Consider the following 8,474-nt stretch of genomic DNA (forward strand, 5'->3'; position numbering starts at 1 on the left):
ACGGAGCTGCAGTTTATTTTAGTTTCTGTAACTGTTGAATTTGCAAGTGCACCAAGACAGCTTTTGAGAAGGCTGTGCTTTAAAGCTAAGTGTGACTCTTTTGGTGGGCCTCATGCCTTTCATGTTGCCTTTGAGAGTTCAGATACTGGTAGCATAGGTCTAGCAACTTTATGGTAGTGTGAGGAGCTGGAGTGAGGGTAGCTGCTGATGTTTTTCTCGAGGGTGTAGTGACTTTAGATACACTAATCAATTTTCAGTGGTCCCTTACAACCTTAACGTGCTTCTGTTCTGTTATTGATGGGCCCTTGTCCAAGAATTATGAGATAAGAGAAACTCCTTAGTGCAGCAAAGCAGCTGGTACCTGTCTCTTCTCATATAACTTGCAATGTAACAAATCTCAACTGAGGAGCGGGGAAGGAGGGAGATGATGAACTTGATAGTGGGTTTTCTTTAAATTCTTGCTGTGCCAGGGATTTGATAGATACACTGTTATTTTAAGGGACAGATAATTTCTTTGTCCAAACCTGTTTTAGAAGAAATATTTAAGAATTCTTTTGTCTGCAGAATGCCTGTCAGAATCAGATTACAACAGCTGCTTGCAAGCTCTCCCTGTAAAATGGTCTTTATAACATCATAGTGTTAGCTCATTTGTCTGTATGTTATATGCAAGTGACTACTTATGGGCATTCTCTGGAGACTGCGCATTAGAGATGGGCTGCTATTAAGGAATGACTAGGATGACTGAGAATAATAGCATCCTACGTTAGAGACAAGATTTGGGCCTGCTTTTATGTCCAGGCCTTCTGCTGTTTATCAAGGGACTGAGTGAGGATGGTTGCTGACAGCTCAGGAGGTATATTTTTGAGAATTATTTCTTCGTAGGCCTGTTCCAGCCTGTGTAACTTGGAACTGTGGAAAAGTAAGATGAAGTGGGGATACCACTTCTGTAAAGTAGGTTAGCTTATTTAAGTTAGATTAAAATCAGCAAAATACACTGATTCAGAATTTGTCTTCCAGATCGGAGGATAAGACTTATTACTACTCCTGCCCTTCTCAAAAGGCAGACTTTGTATGATGCAAGTCAGCAGGGAGCCATTCATGCAGCTGTATCCTGCTGTGTAAGTCTTCACATCTGTTCATCTGGATGGTGTTGCCTCATGTTGTGGTTTAAGGCCAGCCGTAACTCAGAACCACACAGCCCTTGCTCACACCCCCCCCTCCTCCCCCCCACTCCTGGAGGGATGGGGAGGAGAATTGAGAAAATGTAACTCCCATGGGTTGAGATAAGAACAGTCCGGTAACTAAGGTATAACACAAACCACTGCTGCTACCACCAATAATAATAATGATAAGAGAAATAACAAGGGAACAGAATACAACTGCTCACCACCCACCAACCGATACCCAGCCCGACCGAGCAGCGAGCTAACCCTTCCAGGTAACTGCCACCAGCTTATATAGTGGGTATGATGTGCTGTGGTATGGAATACCTCTTTGGCTAGTTTGGGTCAGGTGTCCTGTCTCTGCTTCCTCCCGGCTTCCCCTCCTCCCTGGCAGAGCATGAGACTCAGAAAGTCCTTGGCCAGAGTAAACATTACTGAGCAGTAACTAAAAACATTGGTGTTATCAGTGCTGTTCCCAGACCGAAAGTCAAAACCACAGCACTGCACCAGCTACTAAGAAGGAGAAAAATGACTGCTACTGCTGAACCCAGGACACCTCATTAATTCCCATGAAGTCTGATACCTTTCCAAATGTTCTCTGCTTACAACATGCAACAGTAAGGTGTAGGTTATAATGGAAGTTTCTTCTACCTCACCTTAATCTGCTTACGCATAAAAGCCTTTCTAAAGTTACCCTCTGATGCCTGAAAATATTTTGCCCATGTCAGCCTGTGGAAGAAGCTTCTGGTTAAAAAAAAAATTGTGATTTCTTTTTAAATGAAAGATTCAGAGAGTGCTGGCACACACTTGTTGGCATAGGTACCCATGAGGTATTACTTGGATTTGATTTAATTTCTGATGTGCCTTTTAAGTAGCTGTGGGAGGTGCTAGTGCAGAAGTCTAACTTCTGTGTACCCTGTCTTCTTGGCCTTGGTGCATTGACAGTGGTGTGCTTCCTGTTTACAAGGTAATTACTGTATTCTGGACTGACTGTGTGTCAAGGCCAGGGAGTTTATTGGCTCATGGATTTAGTGCTGTGTAAACAGGAAACTCCCTATAGGTATTACTCAAAAATATATTTTTAATTAGTAAGGTATTAAGATGGAGTAGGGGGGAGGGAGGGAAAAGGGAAACTAAAGTTCTTAGAAGCCAACAAGTTTTTCACTTGTTTCCCAAAAGATAAAAGTTTGGCTGCTTTTTCCCCATCATTGTTCCTGTTTGTATGTGTTGCCTGTTTTCTTTCCCTCAGGCTTCTCAGACTCAGATGAGTCTCCTTTTTCCCCTTGGGTAATGTGATTCTCATGCTGATAGTGTTAAAGGTGATACGTGTTTGCACTGGGTTTCAAGGAGGTTGAGATTTTTCTGAAAAATAAAACCTGAGAAATGCTTTTGGAAGTGTTTAGTGTGAGACAGGCTGACCCTGGAGAGTTGAATAGTTGCTTCAGTGACAAGCAAGTTAGGACAAAGTGGAGTTTGGGTGGTACCATTGATGCTGATTTTGCAGAGAGACCTGAAGAGTCTGCATTTCATAATTATTGCTGCAATTTCCCTTGTTTGAGCACTTCCACTTTAAACATGAAACCTGCCTTTTCAGATCCCCTAAAGGAGGGTTAGATCATATAGCTGAGGCTGTGCATTTCTGCTGCAGAACGTGGTGACCCTCTCTTCTCTCTCTTCTGTCCTATGCTTTCAATTATGCTGACCGCAGTTCTCATGGCCATCAGTGACCCGATTTAAATTGCTAATCTGAAAGAAAACAGATTAATTTTTCTTCACTGGATAACTTTCCAAAGGTAAATTGAAAGGGCTTTTCAAGAGGCAGGATGAACACGGAGAAAAGGCGATTGTCCCCTTTTGGCATCACTGAGTAGTGTTTAGGCGTGCTCAGTCCAGCAGCAACTCAGTATGGCTTTGTGGGTTTTCTAGATCAGTCCCTTACTGCATCAGGAGGTGGCAGCATTTTGCGTTTGGAGCCTATTTTGATCCCAGACCAGTGTGAACTATTTTATCTTTGCTGCTTGAAAGTGGTCTATAAGTGGTTATGGCTAAAGGAAAGGAAATAAAGGGTCCACTATAGATCACTGGCATGCAAGTGCTGCTTGGACTAGCTAGACCTTGTGTGAAGATGGTAGGGTTTGTTCTAGGTGATATTTTAAGTGGTAATTTTTTGCTGCTTGCTTTGTTTGTTTTTTGTGGAACAAGAGGGGCTGTACGGTTGCAATTAAGGTCATCCCTGAGATGTATTTCTCAGATCTGTTTTTGACACTTGCATTTGCTTGTCTTGAGTTCAGATGGGTTTTTACAGAACCATGATTACTCCTGCCTGAACCTTACAGAAACTATGAGGTTCTAAACAGATACTTTAAGATAAGTATGGTCTTACTCTCCTTGCTGAATTGTATTACAGTTAGCTTTTTATTGCTGTGAGCCCTATGCTAGGGGCTAGGGTTATATCCTATGCTGCACTGAAAGGATGAGGAATATATTTGGTATTCTCTATTCACTCCCCTGTCTCTGATGTAATTTATAGTTGCTGAAAAGTACAGCTCTCTTCTTAATTGTCATCTCACTGGAAGTGTATGAACAATTACTGTGTGGTACAAACTGTCTAGCCCAATTAGACAGGGGTTTAAAGAACAGGCTTGACAAGACTAGGTGTCTACATGGTACTGTGACAGACCCTATCATTAGCTAGATAGCCCTACCTTAACTTATCCTGAAATAGATGAATAGCACCCTGATGCAAACCAAGGAATATTTTTGGTCCCAAAAATTGTCCAGTGCTCTGTCCACAGTAAGTATTCACACCCATTGGCAGTAGCGTAGTTTAAGGCTGTACATGATGGACAGAGAGCATTCAACAGCATAATGGAGAGAACTTGTCATGTTTCCCTGTGTCATGTCAGTGTATTTCCCCTCCATTCTGTCCTGTCTGTGGAAGAAATGCAGAGGGTTTAGTACAGACTTTCAAACAACAATTGCAAGAGATGCAGCACTATGTGCTGTTTGGATAGCAGACTGTAAAGGTCACCTTTTCCAGCTCTCGCTGTTGGAGCCAAATACAGCAAGGCCTTCAGCATGTTGACACTTGTGAACATTTCTTGCTTAGTTTCTGGCTACAGGGAGCTGTTCACTGTTGGAGGCCTGATTAAAGGCTGAATATAATCATTGGGGTATTGTTGCTGGGAAGTATTCTTTACAGAGAGAAGGAAGCTTGTGTCTGAGCTTGTAGGTGACTTTGTGTTAATAAGTAATTCCTTGGGAGCCTAACTGAAGCAAAACCCAGTTTCCCATCTGTCTATAGTGGAGCTTCTGGTGTCTAACAAGGAGTGAGCATAAATGCCATTCTCTCAATAGGGGTAGTATCCTCTTTCCCTACCCTACTCTTCCCCTCCTTCAAATTCTTAAAATTTCAGAGCCTGCTGAGTTTGTTGGCAGACACTGTCTGCATTATTTGTCTTTCTTAAAGATAAATCAGGTTCAAAAAACTGGCTGCTCAGAGGCTTGGACAATTAGAAAGAGTGTCTGAGGGGAATTGAAGGGCAGGAAGCAGCTAAGAAAAAATCTATCTCATAATTGTATGAATGTTAGTTTGGCAAGCGTATCTGATTTGGGGTAGAGGTTAAGTATATATCCAACTCTTGACTCCAAAAACACAAACCCCAGAAGAATAGGACCAAATGTTATGTTGTTCATAATAAAGGACAGTATGCAAATAAACGTTAGTAATTGCTTAAGAACTTAAAGTCTCGTTCTCCATATAAATATGTGGATGATGGTCAAGTTGATACATACATGCATCTTCTACTGCAGCAGAGGAAATTCCTTTGCTCCCCATATTGTTCCCTCTGTTCATCTGCAGTCTTTATGGTCAGACTCTTGGTTGTGAATAAATGTCTTGCTTCACGTTACAAAATCTATGCTGATTTAAAAAGTGGGTTGCTATATTTGATTGTGGATGGCTGCAGTGTGCATCGCTGTTGATAGACAAACTAGTAATAACTATCTGGGTTTGTGGTGGCGTTTGCTTCTGTGAGGGACATAGGTTTTCCTGTGATTTGTTCTCATTAAAGCCAGGCTGCCCTGTTCTTAACCTTTCATTCCATTCCAGCACCAAAGATGCTGTTAAGGCTGTGACTCTGTGTGGTGTCATTACAATGCAGGTTTTGGCTTGTCTCTTGCTTTTGTACTCTCCTTCTCTTTCAGGTGAATCACTGCTGTTATCTGGTATCACACCCTATTTTTAAATCACAATGCTTTTCTGTTTCTAGGGCTGCTGGAATATCCATTCATAGGATTGGAGTTTAAAGTATCTAATTCTGTGTCCTGTTTCAATTACTTAAAGGTTTTTTCTGTGTGAGTTTATGGGATGGTTATCTGTGTTGCCCTCATTGGATGCTTGAAATAGCAAAGCCATGAAGTTTCACAGGTGAGTAGTAGAGATATAATAGAAGCTGGGGCTGAAGGGATATTGTTGGGTCTTCTGATTCCTCCTCCACAACAGGCATGATTAACAACAGTTTAAGTGATCCTGATGGTTTATTTACAGAAGTTACAGAATATCTGTAAATGAAGCTTGGAAGAACAGGTTGGACAATTATTAAGTGCTTGGATACCGTGAGGGGGGGTATTCTTTTGCCTTCGAGTTTTGGAAGTAGGATTCATACTTCAGTGCTTTGCCTCACCAAGTGTCAAAGGAATCAAATTAAATTACCAGGAAGTACCGTGTCTAGAGTAGACAAGTGGGAAGAGGTGGCATGGTGAAAAGAAGACACTTTGGAACAGATAGCCCAGAAAAGCTGTGGCTGCCCCATCCCTGTCAGTGTTCAAGGCCAGGTTGGATGGGGTTTGAGAAACCTGGTCTAGTGAAAGGTGTGCCTGCCTGTGGCAGGGGGGGTAGAACCAGATGATCCTTAAGGTCTCTTCCAACCCAAACCATTCTATGATTCTAGAAATATCTATTTGACATGGCACTTCTCCGCCTGTGCATCTGTTCCTCTAGAATCATTCAAACTAAATATATTTTAAATTATAGCATGAAGAGCTTCTGTACATTTGGAACCTTAAAGTTTCACCCAGTTATGCATATGCCTCCCCCAAGTCCATCATTGTAAAGCAGAATACAATGTGGATGAACCCCTCTCCTTTTACATTGTGTTTTTGTGGTACATACGGTGCTTTGGCTAGGTGATGTATGTCAGCTAACTCCTAATGACTGAATCCTGCTGCTGGAAGCCATGGTGCCAGTTGTGTGCCAAGGCTTCCTGTGGGTCTTGGAAAGCCTTGCTGAAAAGCAGTGATTTTCAGGGAGAAAGCACATGTGTCAGAGGTAGCAGGAGGGGCCTTAGGCAACTTCTGTGCCTTTGTAGGGTTTGTCCCAAAGAGGAGTAACTGTGGGAGCTGGTAACGAAATGGAACAGATTTGAGATGCAGGCAATGGTGATTCACTACAGAAAAGCTTAAGAATTTGACTTGGCGTCTCATATGTTCTTTGGGAGCATCTACTCATCAAACTTCTTGATACAGCTCTGTGTCAATGCATATGAAACATTGCTTATCCTTTTCTTCTCAACCTTGGTTCTTTATCTGTTGGTTGTTGGACTAATCTGCTTCTGCAGTACATTGCAACTGTAATTTGTTTTGTCTCTTTTCAGCTCTTCCTCTGCCACCTGGCTTTCTCTGCAAGGCACTGACAAGTTCTGCTGCAAAGCATGGCAGCCAAGTACATCTCGCCTTCTCTGACCCAAGTGTAGAAATTCTTGCATGCTGAGGTATTTTTTTTTTTCAGCCACAGTTTGCTGGGCAATTATTTAGATGAGTCATAATATATAGATCTAATTTAATCCAGAGGGTGTTTCTGAGTTTGTCAGCACTGTTGGGTCACAAGCTTCACTTGTCTGCTTGTTTCTGATGTGAAATTTAATGTTTCATTTCTACTACACTTTTGCTGGTCTTGGGTTACTCAGGGGTGGACTGTGAGACCCAAATGAGCATATTTGTGGGGTTTGGTGCTTTGAGTTTTGGCTCTTTTAAGTATCTTGCATTTTCCTGAAAACAGTTAACATGAGCCTGAAGATCTTCTGTTCCACATCCCCTAAAAGTGAAAGCGGATGCAGAAATATGCAATGTCACTGCAGTGACTTTTTCTGCTTTATCCTTGTCTTGGTCGTTTAAAAATTATTCAGCTAGTTGGCTTCTGATGTAATGGAAAAACTACATGATCTTTGTTTTTTCTCTGCTCTTGAAATTGTTATACAATGAATTTTCAGTTCCCCTGTGATTTTTCTTTGCAGTGCCATAAATCGTACTAAACTTTCTTTAATCTGACCTGCATGGCTCCTAGTTCCTTCGTTTGCCAGGGGTAACTGTCTTGTGTGACTCTGAGAGGAGATGGCCCTGGCCAGCAACTAATCACCCCTCTGCTGATGGCTCAGGCCCACCAGTGGGATGAGTGAGATAATCAGAAGAACAAAAGAAAAACTTGTGGGTCAAGATCAAGGCAGTTTAAAAGAAAGATGGGGTTTGGGGTGGGTGAGTTGGGGTAAAACTAACTGGGCTACAAGCAATGCAAAGGCCACCTTCCACAGGCAGTGGGATGCCCAGACAGTCTCTGAGCAATGGCTACTTTGGAAAATATTGCCCCTGGTGTTTTTTTGCCAAGTATGATGTTATGTGGTATGGAATATCCCTTTGATCAGTTTGGGTCAGCTGTCCTGACTCTAATCCCTCCCTATCTTTTGCCTACCTTTTAGACTACTTGCTGGCAGGGAGGGGACAGGTAGAGTGAGAAACAGAGAAGGCGTTGTTGCTGTGCAAGCACTGCTCAGCAAAAGCTAAAATATTGGTGTGTTATCAACACTGTTTTGGTCACAAATCCAAAGCACAGCACCGTATGGGCTGCTGTGAAGAAAACTGACTACGACCCAACCAGACCAAATGTAGTGTTCTGTGACAGTAATCTCTGCAAGGAGATGAACTGCTTTAATTGCCTCCTATTTTATTTTATAGCCTACTAACTGCTACTTTTGAAGTTCTCTTTATTATCTCTATTTGTCATGTAACAACATGTTCTTTCTCAGAGTCTTGAAATATCAATTATGTATATATGATAGGCTAATTATCTTAATTATGGCTTTCTTGGGTATTATCTTTGTTTCAGGTGTGGATATATTAGATAGAACTTGACAATTCAAAGAAGAGCAAAAATAACTTTGCTTTGGGAACAAAATGTTTTTTCTCAAGGTCATTCTGACAGTGCTATATTACTTAAATTTTAAGGCTTCTATATTTTTTCTTAAAACCAAAACAAAC

This window comes from Psittacula echo (assembly GCF_963264785.1).
Source record: "Psittacula echo genome assembly, chromosome: 1".
NCBI classification, from domain to species: Eukaryota; Metazoa; Chordata; class Aves; order Psittaciformes; family Psittacidae; genus Psittacula; species Psittacula echo.